This window comes from Castor canadensis, chromosome 18 (assembly GCF_047511655.1).
Source record: "Castor canadensis chromosome 18, mCasCan1.hap1v2, whole genome shotgun sequence".
Lineage (NCBI taxonomy): Eukaryota > Metazoa > Chordata > Mammalia > Rodentia > Castoridae > Castor > Castor canadensis.
The window spans coordinates 26,777,791-26,790,626 of record NC_133403.1 but is presented as its reverse complement, the minus strand read 5'-3'; the positions used below and the strand labels follow the sequence as shown (position 1 = coordinate 26,790,626).

Here is a 12,836-nt window from a genome sequence, read left to right as displayed (position 1 = left end):
CGTCATGATCGTCATCTCAGTGGCCGAAACCCTGAGAAAAATTAGAAGGGAACAGAAGTAAATACTTCTGAGGACAAAGTGTAGAGTTTAGGAAGCCTGAGGGTTGACAGGATAGGATTTCTTAGGACGTTGAGTAGGGATGGGAGGAGATGTTTTTTTCTTTCCCTTGTCTCCACGATTTCGGTGGTGAAAGGGGCCTCTGAGCTGGAAATGTTCCCGATTGAGCCCCGCAGCCCCAGGCCCAGAGTGTGGAGGAGGGCGCAGCGGGTCGGCTAAGGGCGCGGCTGCCGTTTTGCAGAGGGCTGGAGGGGCAGTGGGGCTTTGTGGACGAGGAGGACCGGAAAGGTCCCCAAGACGTCCGTCGGGAGCCACGCGCCCAAGGGTCGGCTCCCGCAGGCGAGGGAGGAGGGCGGCCAGAACTGTGCACCCCCCCCACACCCCCGCCTTAGCCAAGGCAGTGACACATCCCCAGAGGAACAAGAGCCCGAGAGCACTGAGCAATGTTCCCCTGAGAAAACTCGATCCTGGTCCGGGCACCGGGACACCTCGGGAAGAAAGCCAGCGAGTGGCCACCTGGGCGAGACCGGCTGCCCCAGCAGGCGTCCGGGGCCCCTGGCCGCTTGGCCAGAGGCCGCCAGCCCCCACCCCGCAGCCCCCACCCGCAGCCGTGCCAGGGGAGCAGTGTGGAGACGCAGGCCGCGCCCACCTCACGCTCTTGGGGCTCCAGGAGGCGGCAGCTGGCGTCTACGGCCATACCACCCTGAACGCGCCCGATCTCGTCTGATCTCGGAAGCTAAGCAGGGTCGGGCCTGGTTAGTACTTGGATGGGAGACCGCCTGGGAATACCGGGTGCTGTAGGCTTTTGCTCGTCCCTCCCTCGCTGCTCCTTTTGGCCTCCGGGACCTCACCGCCCCGACCCAGCGCCACCACCACCGGCGACCCCTTCCCCGCCACCCCGCCAGACCCACGCCTCCCACCTCACAGACACGCCCCCGAATCCTCTCCTCTCCCCTCCCCACACTCTCGTGGGGCGCGCGCCCGCTCACTGGGCACCAGCCGGGTGGGTCCCAGGCCACGTTGGGGACCGCTCCCCAACTGTCCTCAGAAAGCCAGCAGGAGTAGAAAACGTTCAGGCGGACGGTGAGGGAAGTGCGAAAGCCCTGAGAAAGCGGGTCTGCAGCCCAGCGGGCCCCAGACTGGGACGCGCCACACCCTGGCTCGCCACAAGGTGGTGCACTGGGCCCAGGGCAAGACGCCAGGGGACAGGGAGGCAGGCCACCTCAGTCGGGTGCTGCTCCGTCGCTCGACCCAACACAGGTCAGCGTGTGCATGACCTCTCCGTGGGGCCCCAACTCCCACGGCGGTGCCTGCAGTCACGGGGACAGCGGGCGCAGGGCCTGAGCTCACGGTGAGGGGAGTATGCTTAGAATGCAAAATTCAAACACACCCGGGAATACATTGGCAAGGAGAAGTCCCAGAAAGAGTTGCAACCCTGACATTGAGGGCGCGTTTCCTTTTGCTTGGTCCTGTACCCTGCTTGAGTGTGAGTGGTGATGAATTGCTGCCCGTTTCGGATCGTTTGGTGGCAATGTAGTTTGTACCTTTCTCTGCAATGTGTGAAGTCTTTCTTTGTGTAATAGGCTGTATTGGCAAGTGTCTCTACCTTTCAGTGTTTATCCAAAGTCAATCCAAGGCTGTGGTCCACGAGTCTAAGAACAAACCCTGTGTTTTATGTCCAAAACTAAAAACACCACTTTTAAGTATGCTAGGACGGGTCCGGAGCAGGTAGAAATAGGGACTTCTTCCCGAGTAGTGTACAACGCCGTGGCCACTCATAGAAGTTTGTGCCTAGAGGGCTTTCATGTTCGATAGACACGCATCCATCATAACCACTTTTTTGTTTTATTTATTTGTTTATTTGTTTATTTATGTATTTACGTATTTACGTATTGATTTTTGTGGTACCAGTGCTTGAATTCAGGGCGTACACCTGGCCCAGCTCCACCAGCCCTTTTCGTGTGAGGGTTTTAAAGGGTTGACTCTCCAGGGTCCCCGAAGCCCACACTGCCTAAATTACCTGTGATAGAAAGAAAGGCAGGGGCAGTGCCTGAGACCACAAGGACTTTTCCCCTTATCGCTTCCTGATTGCTTGCAAGTGCTGGCTGTCTACCACCACAAGGACACTTCTCTTTACCTCTCCCTGGCTGCGTACCCCGGAAAACCTCCTCACCCCTAGTCCCCGCCCCCCCCCCCGGCGAGGCTTGCATCCCAGGCTGTCCAGAGTGCAGGACGCCCCTCACCACGGCAAAATAAAGCGTGCTCTCGTCTGTAGAGGTCTCGGTCTCCTTTTCCTCGAGGCATCCTCTTTTCTAACATTTGGCTTTTTCTAACAGGTCTCATGGAACGACTTGCTTGGGCGGGCCTGGAAACGTGATCCACCTGAGTAGCTAAGGTTTCAGGCGTGAGCAAGCAGCACCCAGCAAGAACCAAGGTGTTGAGAGGTCTGGCATGAGGGACTCCATTTCAACTTGGAAGGCCTTTCACCCTCATCTCTAGAAACTGTTTGTCTCTGAGCTGTTTCCTCGGAGGGTTTTTGGATTGGTCGTTTTCATCTTTCGACGTGAGGATTAGTTTTTTTCTCTAAGTGTCTTATGTGTGTGGGGGGGTCGAGCAACAAACAGGTCAGGTGGGAGTCAGTGTCAGCTGGACCCTTTGGCCAAATTTAAACAACAAACAGGCTTGGAAGGACTCCCTTTTTAGCTAGTGGCCTCTAAACCATGACAAAGAAAACAGAATCTAAAGCTGACTTGTGTGAGGGACATGTACCTGTCTGTTACAGTCTTTTTTCATTGTTTCTTTTTTTTGTTTGTTTGTTTAATGGCCTTGATTGTAAATGTCCCAGGAGGATCAGAAGTGCAATTCCAAATACGTAAAAGAGCCATGGCAAAAATTCTGACGGACAACTTAGCAACTAAGAGAAGAGTATGTCAGTACCATCAGCATTTGATCACAGCGTTTCTGTAAATTTTGTAGTTTAGAGGGCCCGACAGCCTTGGAAAATGCAGATATGCTCACTATCTAGGAACGAATGACAGCATGACAGCTCTCTAGAGGTTATCCACACATATCAGTGGTTATCCTGAGAGTAAAACCTCAGAGTGCCTATTCATTGAGGGGTCAGTGTCAGTGACCCCAAATAGCCTCATCACAGGCACATGTAGGCTCCTAACTGTATTAGAATCATGTAAGACAACAGTTGTTTCACCATAGGGATGAAGCCATCTAGAAGATTTTCTATAAACCAACTCTTAATGAATTTTCATTTCGTCATGATCGTCATCTCAGTGGCCGAAACCCTGAGAAAAATTAGAAGGGAACAGAAGTAAATACTTCTGAGGACAAAGTGTAGAGTTTAGGAAGCCTGAGGGTTGACAGGATAGGATTTCTTAGGACGTTGAGTAGGGATGGGAGGAGATGTTTTTTTCTTTCCCTTGTCTCCACGATTTCGGTGGTGAAAGGGGCCTCTGAGCTGGAAATGTTCCCGATTGAGCCCCGCAGCCCCAGGCCCAGAGTGTGGAGGAGGGCGCAGCGGGTCGGCTAAGGGCGCGGCTGCCATTTTGCAGAGGGCTGGAGGGGCAGTGGGGCTTTGTGGACGAGGAGGACCGGAAAGGTCCCCAAGACGTCCGTCGGGAGCCACGCGCCCAAGGGTCGGCTCCCGCAGGCGAGGGAGGAGGGCGGCCAGAACTGTGCACCCCCCCCACACCCCCGCCTTAGCCAAGGCAGTGACACATCCCCAGAGGAACAAGAGCCCGAGAGCACTGAGCAATGTTCCCCTGAGAAAACTCGATCCTGGTCCGGGCACCGGGACACCTCGGGAAGAAAGCCAGCGAGTGGCCACCTGGGCGAGACCGGCTGCCCCAGCAGGCGTCCGGGGCCCCTGGCCGCTTGGCCAGAGGCCGCCAGCCCCCACCCCGCAGCCCCCACCCGCAGCCGTGCCAGGGGAGCAGTGTGGAGACGCAGGCCGCGCCCACCTCACGCTCTTGGGGCTCCAGGAGGCGGCAGCTGGCGTCTACGGCCATACCACCCTGAACGCGCCCGATCTCGTCTGATCTCGGAAGCTAAGCAGGGTCGGGCCTGGTTAGTACTTGGATGGGAGACCGCCTGGGAATACCGGGTGCTGTAGGCTTTTGCTCGTCCCTCCCTCGCTGCTCCTTTTGGCCTCCGGGACCTCACCGCCCCGACCCAGCGCCACCACCACCGGCGACCCCTTCCCCGCCACCCCGCCAGACCCACGCCTCCCACCTCACAGACACGCCCCCGAATCCTCTCCTCTCCCCTCCCCACACTCTCGTGGGGCGCGCGCCCGCTCACTGGGCACCAGCCGGGTGGGTCCCAGGCCACGTTGGGGACCGCTCCCCAACTGTCCTCAGAAAGCCAGCAGGAGTAGAAAACGTTCAGGCGGACGGTGAGGGAAGTGCGAAAGCCCTGAGAAAGCGGGTCTGCAGCCCAGCGGGCCCCAGACTGGGACGCGCCACACCCTGGCTCGCCACAAGGTGGTGCACTGGGCCCAGGGCAAGACGCCAGGGGACAGGGAGGCAGGCCACCTCAGTCGGGTGCTGCTCCGTCGCTCGACCCAACACAGGTCAGCGTGTGCATGACCTCTCCGTGGGGCCCCAACTCCCACGGCGGTGCCTGCAGTCACGGGGACAGCGGGCGCAGGGCCTGAGCTCACGGTGAGGGGAGTATGCTTAGAATGCAAAATTCAAACACACCCGGGAATACATTGGCAAGGAGAAGTCCCAGAAAGAGTTGCAACCCTGACATTGAGGGCGCGTTTCCTTTTGCTTGGTCCTGTACCCTGCTTGAGTGTGAGTGGTGATGAATTGCTGCCCGTTTCGGATCGTTTGGTGGCAATGTAGTTTGTACCTTTCTCTGCAATGTGTGAAGTCTTTCTTTGTGTAATAGGCTGTATTGGCAAGTGTCTCTACCTTTCAGTGTTTATCCAAAGTCAATCCAAGGCTGTGGTCCACGAGTCTAAGAACAAACCCTGTGTTTTATGTCCAAAACTAAAAACACCACTTTTAAGTATGCTAGGACGGGTCCGGAGCAGGTAGAAATAGGGACTTCTTCCCGAGTAGTGTACAACGCCGTGGCCACTCATAGAAGTTTGTGCCTAGAGGGCTTTCATGTTCGATAGACACGCATCCATCATAACCACTTTTTTGTTTTATTTATTTGTTTATTTGTTTATTTATGTATTTACGTATTTACGTATTGATTTTTGTGGTACCAGTGCTTGAATTCAGGCCGTACACCTTGCCCCGCTCCACCAGCCCTTTTCGTGTGAGGGTTTTAAAGGGTTGACTCTCCAGGGTCCCCGAAGCCCACACTGCCTAAATTACCTGTGATAGAAAGAAAGGCAGGGGCAGTGCCTGAGACCACAAGGACTTTTCCCCTTATCGCTTCCTGATTGCTTGCAAGTGCTGGCTGTCTACCACCACAAGGACACTTCTCTTTACCTCTCCCTGGCTGCGTACCCCGGAAAACCTCCTCACCCCTAGTCCCCGCCCGCCCCCCCCCCCCGGCGAGGCTTGCATCCCAGGCTGTCCAGAGTGCAGGACGCCCCTCACCACGGCAAAATAAAGCGTGCTCTCGTCTGTAGAGGTCTCGGTCTCCTTTTCCTCGAGGCATCCTCTTTTCTAACATTTGGCTTTTTCTAACAGGTCTCATGGAACGACTTGCTTGGGCGGGCCTGGAAACGTGATCCACCTGAGTAGCTAAGGTTTCAGGCGTGAGCAAGCAGCACCCAGCAAGAACCAAGGTGTTGAGAGGTCTGGCATGAGGGACTCCATTTCAACTTGGAAGGCCTTTCACCCTCATCTCTAGAAACTGTTTGTCTCTGAGCTGTTTCCTCGGAGGGTTTTTGGATTGGTCGTTTTCATCTTTCGACGTGAGGATTAGTTTTTTTTCTCTAAGTGTCTTATGTGTGTGGGGGGGTCGAGCAACAAACAGGTCAGGTGGGAGTCAGTGTCAGCTGGACCCTTTGGCCAAATTTAAACAACAAACAGGCTTGGAAGGACTCCCTTTTTAGCTAGTGGCCTCTAAACCATGACAAAGAAAACAGAATCTAAAGCTGACTTGTGTGAGGGACATGTACCTGTCTGTTACAGTCTTTTTTCATTGTTTCTTTTTTTTTTGTTTGTTTAATGGGCTTGATTGTAAATGTCCCAGGAGGATCAGAAGTGCAATTCCAAATACGTAAAAGAGCCATGGTAAAAATTCTGACGGACAACTTAGCAACTAAGAGAAGAGTATGTCAGTACCATCAGCATTTGATCACAGCGTTTCTGTAAATTTTGTAGTTTAGAGGGCCCGACAGCCTTGGAAAATGCAGATATGCTTACTATCTAGGAACGAATGACAGCATGACAGCTCTCTAGAGGTTATCCACACATATCAGTGGTTATCCTGAGAGTAAAACCTCAGAGTGCCCATTCATTGAGGGGTCAGTGTCAGTGACCCCAAATAGCCTCATCACAGGCACATGTAGGCTCCTAACTGTATTAGAATCATGTAAGACAACAGTTGTTTCACCATAGGGATGAAGCCATCTAGAAGATTTTCTATAAACCAACTCTTAATGAATTTTCATTTCGTCATGATCGTCATCTCAGTGGCCGAAACCCTGAGAAAAATTAGAAGGGAACAGAAGTAAATACTTCTGAGGACAAAGTGTAGAGTTTAGGAAGCCTGAGGGTTGACAGGATAGGATTTCTTAGGACGTTGAGTAGGGATGGGAGGAGATGTTTTTTTCTTTCCCTTGTCTCCACGATTTCGGTGGTGAAAGGGGCCTCTGAGCTGGAAATGTTCCCGATTGAGCCCCGCAGCCCCAGGCCCAGAGTGTGGAGGAGGGCGCAGCGGGTCGGCTAAGGGCGCGGCTGCCGTTTTGCAGAGGGCTGGAGGGGCAGTGGGGCTTTGTGGACGAGGAGGACCGGAAAGGTCCCCAAGACGTCCGTCGGGAGCCACGCGCCCAAGGGTCGGCTCCCGCAGGCGAGGGAGGAGGGCGGCCAGAACTGTGCACCCCCCCCACACCCCCGCCTTAGCCAAGGCAGTGACACATCCCCAGAGGAACAAGAGCCCGAGAGCACTGAGCAATGTTCCCCTGAGAAAACTCGATCCTGGTCCGGGCACCGGGACACCTCGGGAAGAAAGCCAGCGAGTGGCCACCTGGGCGAGACCGGCTGCCCCAGCAGGCGTCCGGGGCCCCTGGCCGCTTGGCCAGAGGCCGCCAGCCCCCACCCCGCAGCCCCCACCCGCAGCCGTGCCAGGGGAGCAGTGTGGAGACGCAGGCCGCGCCCACCTCACGCTCTTGGGGCTCCAGGAGGCGGCAGCTGGCGTCTACGGCCATACCACCCTGAACGCGCCCGATCTCGTCTGATCTCGGAAGCTAAGCAGGGTCGGGCCTGGTTAGTACTTGGATGGGAGACCGCCTGGGAATACCGGGTGCTGTAGGCTTTTGCTCGTCCCTCCCTCGCTGCTCCTTTTGGCCTCCGGGACCTCACCGCCCCGACCCAGCGCCACCACCACCGGCGACCCCTTCCCCGCCACCCCGCCAGACCCACGCCTCCCACCTCACAGACACGCCCCCGAATCCTCTCCTCTCCCCTCCCCACACTCTCGTGGGGCGCGCGCCCGCTCACTGGGCACCAGCCGGGTGGGTCCCAGGCCACGTTGGGGACCGCTCCCCAACTGTCCTCAGAAAGCCAGCAGGAGTAGAAAACGTTCAGGCGGACGGTGAGGGAAGTGCGAAAGCCCTGAGAAAGCGGGTCTGCAGCCCAGCGGGCCCCAGACTGGGACGCGCCACACCCTGGCTCGCCACAAGGTGGTGCACTGGGCCCAGGGCAAGACGCCAGGGGACAGGGAGGCAGGCCACCTCAGTCGGGTGCTGCTCCGTCGCTCGACCCAACACAGGTCAGCGTGTGCATGACCTCTCCGTGGGGCCCCAACTCCCACGGCGGTGCCTGCAGTCACGGGGACAGCGGGCGCAGGGCCTGAGCTCACGGTGAGGGGAGTATGCTTAGAATGCAAAATTCAAACACACCCGGGAATACATTGGCAAGGAGAAGTCCCAGAAAGAGTTGCAACCCTGACATTGAGGGCGCGTTTCCTTTTGCTTGGTCCTGTACCCTGCTTGAGTGTGAGTGGTGATGAATTGCTGCCCGTTTCGGATCGTTTGGTGGCAATGTAGTTTGTACCTTTCTCTGCAATGTGTGAAGTCTTTCTTTGTGTAATAGGCTGTATTGGCAAGTGTCTCTACCTTTCAGTGTTTATCCAAAGTCAATCCAAGGCTGTGGTCCACGAGTCTAAGAACAAACCCTGTGTTTTATGTCCAAAACTAAAAACACCACTTTTAAGTATGCTAGGACGGGTCCGGAGCAGGTAGAAATAGGGACTTCTTCCCGAGTAGTGTACAACGCCGTGGCCACTCATAGAAGTTTGTGCCTAGAGGGCTTTCATGTTCGATAGACACGCATCCATCATAACCACTTTTTTGTTTTATTTATTTGTTTATTTGTTTATTTATGTATTTACGTATTTACGTATTGATTTTTGTGGTACCAGTGCTTGAATTCAGGGCGTACACCTGGCCCAGCTCCACCAGCCCTTTTCGTGTGAGGGTTTTAAAGGGTTGACTCTCCAGGGTCCCCGAAGCCCACACTGCCTAAATTACCTGTGATAGAAAGAAAGGCAGGGGCAGTGCCTGAGACCACAAGGACTTTTCCCCTTATCGCTTCCTGATTGCTTGCAAGTGCTGGCTGTCTACCACCACAAGGACACTTCTCTTTACCTCTCCCTGGCTGCGTACCCCGGAAAACCTCCTCACCCCTAGTCCCCGCCCCCCCCCCCCCGGCGAGGCTTGCATCCCAGGCTGTCCAGAGTGCAGGACGCCCCTCACCACGGCAAAATAAAGCGTGCTCTCGTCTGTAGAGGTCTCGGTCTCCTTTTCCTCGAGGCATCCTCTTTTCTAACATTTGGCTTTTTCTAACAGGTCTCATGGAACGACTTGCTTGGGCGGGCCTGGAAACGTGATCCACCTGAGTAGCTAAGGTTTCAGGCGTGAGCAAGCAGCACCCAGCAAGAACCAAGGTGTTGAGAGGTCTGGCATGAGGGACTCCATTTCAACTTGGAAGGCCTTTCACCCTCATCTCTAGAAACTGTTTGTCTCTGAGCTGTTTCCTCGGAGGGTTTTTGGATTGGTCGTTTTCATCTTTCGACGTGAGGATTAGTTTTTTTCTCTAAGTGTCTTATGTGTGTGGGGGGGTCGAGCAACAAACAGGTCAGGTGGGAGTCAGTGTCAGCTGGACCCTTTGGCCAAATTTAAACAACAAACAGGCTTGGAAGGACTCCCTTTTTAGCTAGTGGCCTCTAAACCATGACAAAGAAAACAGAATCTAAAGCTGACTTGTGTGAGGGACATGTACCTGTCTGTTACAGTCTTTTTTCATTGTTTCTTTTTTTTTTTTGTTTGTTTAATGGGCTTGATTGTAAATGTCCCAGGAGGATCAGAAGTGCAATTCCAAATACGTAAAAGAGCCATGGCAAAAATTCTGACGGACAACTTAGCAACTAAGAGAAGAGTATGTCAGTACCATCAGCATTTGATCACAGCGTTTCTGTAAATTTTGTAGTTTAGAGGGCCCGACAGCCTTGGAAAATGCAGATATGCTCACTATCTAGGAACGAATGACAGCATGACAGCTCTCTAGAGGTTATCCACACATATCAGTGGTTATCCTGAGAGTAAAACCTCAGAGTGCCCATTCATTGAGGGGTCAGTGTCAGTGACCCCAAATAGCCTCATCACAGGCACATGTAGGCTCCTAACTGTATTAGAATCATGTAAGACAACAGTTGTTTCACCATAGGGATGAAGCCATCTAGAAGATTTTCTATAAACCAACTCTTAATGAATTTTCATTTCGTCATGATCGTCATCTCAGTGGCCGAAACCCTGAGAAAAATTAGAAGGGAACAGAAGTAAATACTTCTGAGGACAAAGTGTAGAGTTTAGGAAGCCTGAGGGTTGACAGGATAGGATTTCTTAGGACGTTGAGTAGGGATGGGAGGAGATGTTTTTTTCTTTCCCTTGTCTCCACGATTTCGGTGGTGAAAGGGGCCTCTGAGCTGGAAATGTTCCCGATTGAGCCCCGCAGCCCCAGGCCCAGAGTGTGGAGGAGGGCGCAGCGGGTCGGCTAAGGGCGCGGCTGCCATTTTGCAGAGGGCTGGAGGGGCAGTGGGGCTTTGTGGACGAGGAGGACCGGAAAGGTCCCCAAGACGTCCGTCGGGAGCCACGCGCCCAAGGGTCGGCTCCCGCAGGCGAGGGAGGAGGGCGGCCAGAACTGTGCACCCCCCCACACCCCCGCCTTAGCCAAGGCAGTGACACATCCCCAGAGGAACAAGAGCCCGAGAGCACTGAGCAATGTTCCCCTGAGAAAACTCGATCCTGGTCCGGGCACCGGGACACCTCGGGAAGAAAGCCAGCGAGTGGCCACCTGGGCGAGACCGGCTGCCCCAGCAGGCGTCCGGGGCCCCTGGCCGCTTGGCCAGAGGCCGCCAGCCCCCACCCCGCAGCCCCCACCCGCAGCCGTGCCAGGGGAGCAGTGTGGAGACGCAGGCCGCGCCCACCTCACGCTCTTGGGGCTCCAGGAGGCGGCAGCTGGCGTCTACGGCCATACCACCCTGAACGCGCCCGATCTCGTCTGATCTCGGAAGCTAAGCAGGGTCGGGCCTGGTTAGTACTTGGATGGGAGACCGCCTGGGAATACCGGGTGCTGTAGGCTTTTGCTCGTCCCTCCCTCGCTGCTCCTTTTGGCCTCCGGGACCTCACCGCCCCGACCCAGCGCCACCACCACCGGCGACCCCTTCCCCGCCACCCCGCCAGACCCACGCCTCCCACCTCACAGACACGCCCCCGAATCCTCTCCTCTCCCCTCCCCACACTCTCGTGGGGCGCGCGCCCGCTCACTGGGCACCAGCCGGGTGGGTCCCAGGCCACGTTGGGGACCGCTCCCCAACTGTCCTCAGAAAGCCAGCAGGAGTAGAAAACGTTCAGGCGGACGGTGAGGGAAGTGCGAAAGCCCTGAGAAAGCGGGTCTGCAGCCCAGCGGGCCCCAGACTGGGACGCGCCACACCCTGGCTCGCCACAAGGTGGTGCACTGGGCCCAGGGCAAGACGCCAGGGGACAGGGAGGCAGGCCACCTCAGTCGGGTGCTGCTCCGTCGCTCGACCCAACACAGGTCAGCGTGTGCATGACCTCTCCGTGGGGCCCCAACTCCCACGGCGGTGCCTGCAGTCACGGGGACAGCGGGCGCAGGGCCTGAGCTCACGGTGAGGGGAGTATGCTTAGAATGCAAAATTCAAACACACCCGGGAATACATTGGCAAGGAGAAGTCCCAGAAAGAGTTGCAACCCTGACATTGAGGGCGCGTTTCCTTTTGCTTGGTCCTGTACCCTGCTTGAGTGTGAGTGGTGATGAATTGCTGCCCGTTTCGGATCGTTTGGTGGCAATGTAGTTTGTACCTTTCTCTGCAATGTGTGAAGTCTTTCTTTGTGTAATAGGCTGTATTGGCAAGTGTCTCTACCTTTCAGTGTTTATCCAAAGTCAATCCAAGGCTGTGGTCCACGAGTCTAAGAACAAACCCTGTGTTTTATGTCCAAAACTAAAAACACCACTTTTAAGTATGCTAGGACGGGTCCGGAGCAGGTAGAAATAGGGACTTCTTCCCGAGTAGTGTACAACGCCGTGGCCACTCATAGAAGTTTGTGCCTAGAGGGCTTTCATGTTCGATAGACACGCATCCATCATAACCACTTTTTTGTTTTATTTATTTGTTTATTTGTTTATTTATGTATTTACGTATTTACGTATTGATTTTTGTGGTACCAGTGCTTGAATTCAGGGCGTACACCTGGCCCAGCTCCACCAGCCCTTTTCGTGTGAGGGTTTTAAAGGGTTGACTCTCCAGGGTCCCCGAAGCCCACACTGCCTAAATTACCTGTGATAGAAAGAAAGGCAGGGGCAGTGCCTGAGACCACAAGGACTTTTCCCCTTATCGCTTCCTGATTGCTTGCAAGTGCTGGCTGTCTACCACCACAAGGACACTTCTCTTTACCTCTCCCTGGCTGCGTACCCCGGAAAACCTCCTCACCCCTAGTCCCCGCCCCCCCCCCGGCGAGGCTTGCATCCCAGGCTGTCCAGAGTGCAGGACGCCCCTCACCACGGCAAAATAAAGCGTGCTCTCGTCTGTAGAGGTCTCGGTCTCCTTTTCCTCGAGGCATCCTCTTTTCTAACATTTGGCTTTTTCTAACAGGTCTCATGGAACGACTTGCTTGGGCGGGCCTGGAAACGTGATCCACCTGAGTAGCTAAGGTTTCAGGCGTGAGCAAGCAGCACCCAGCAAGAACCAAGGTGTTGAGAGGTCTGGCATGAGGGACTCCATTTCAACTTGGAAGGCCTTTCACCCTCATCTCTAGAAACTGTTTGTCTCTGAGCTGTTTCCTCGGAGGGTTTTTGGATTGGTCGTTTTCATCTTTCGACGTGAGGATTAGTTTTTTTCTCTAAGTGTCTTATGTGTGTGGGGGGGTCGAGCAACAAACAGGTCAGGTGGGAGTCAGTGTCAGCTGGACCCTTTGGCCAAATTTAAACAACAAACAGGCTTGGAAGGACTCCCTTTTTAGCTAGTGGCCTCTAAACCATGACAAAGAAAACAGAATCTAAAGCTGACTTGTGTGAGGGACATGTACCTGTCTGTTACAGTCTTTTTTCATTGTTTCT

At 54.9% G+C, this 12,836-nt stretch overlaps 1 long non-coding RNA gene and 4 other non-coding genes across 5 annotated transcripts in view; all 5 read left to right on the top strand.

Annotated features, from left to right (window-relative positions):
- Positions 1-12,836, top strand: part of LOC141418921 (uncharacterized) — a 518,407-nt gene that overhangs the window by 432,085 nt on the left and 73,486 nt on the right. The window lies entirely within an intron of this gene.
- On the top strand, positions 743-861 carry LOC141419142 (5S ribosomal RNA). The gene has a single exon (XR_012443800.1). It is a non-coding gene; the product is annotated as a 5S ribosomal RNA (ribosomal RNA).
- Positions 4,068-4,186, top strand: LOC141419141 (5S ribosomal RNA). The gene has a single exon (XR_012443799.1). It is a non-coding gene; the product is annotated as a 5S ribosomal RNA (ribosomal RNA).
- Positions 7,397-7,515, top strand: LOC141419140 (5S ribosomal RNA). The gene has a single exon (XR_012443798.1). It is a non-coding gene; the product is annotated as a 5S ribosomal RNA (ribosomal RNA).
- On the top strand, positions 10,723-10,841 carry LOC141419139 (5S ribosomal RNA). The gene has a single exon (XR_012443797.1). It is a non-coding gene; the product is annotated as a 5S ribosomal RNA (ribosomal RNA).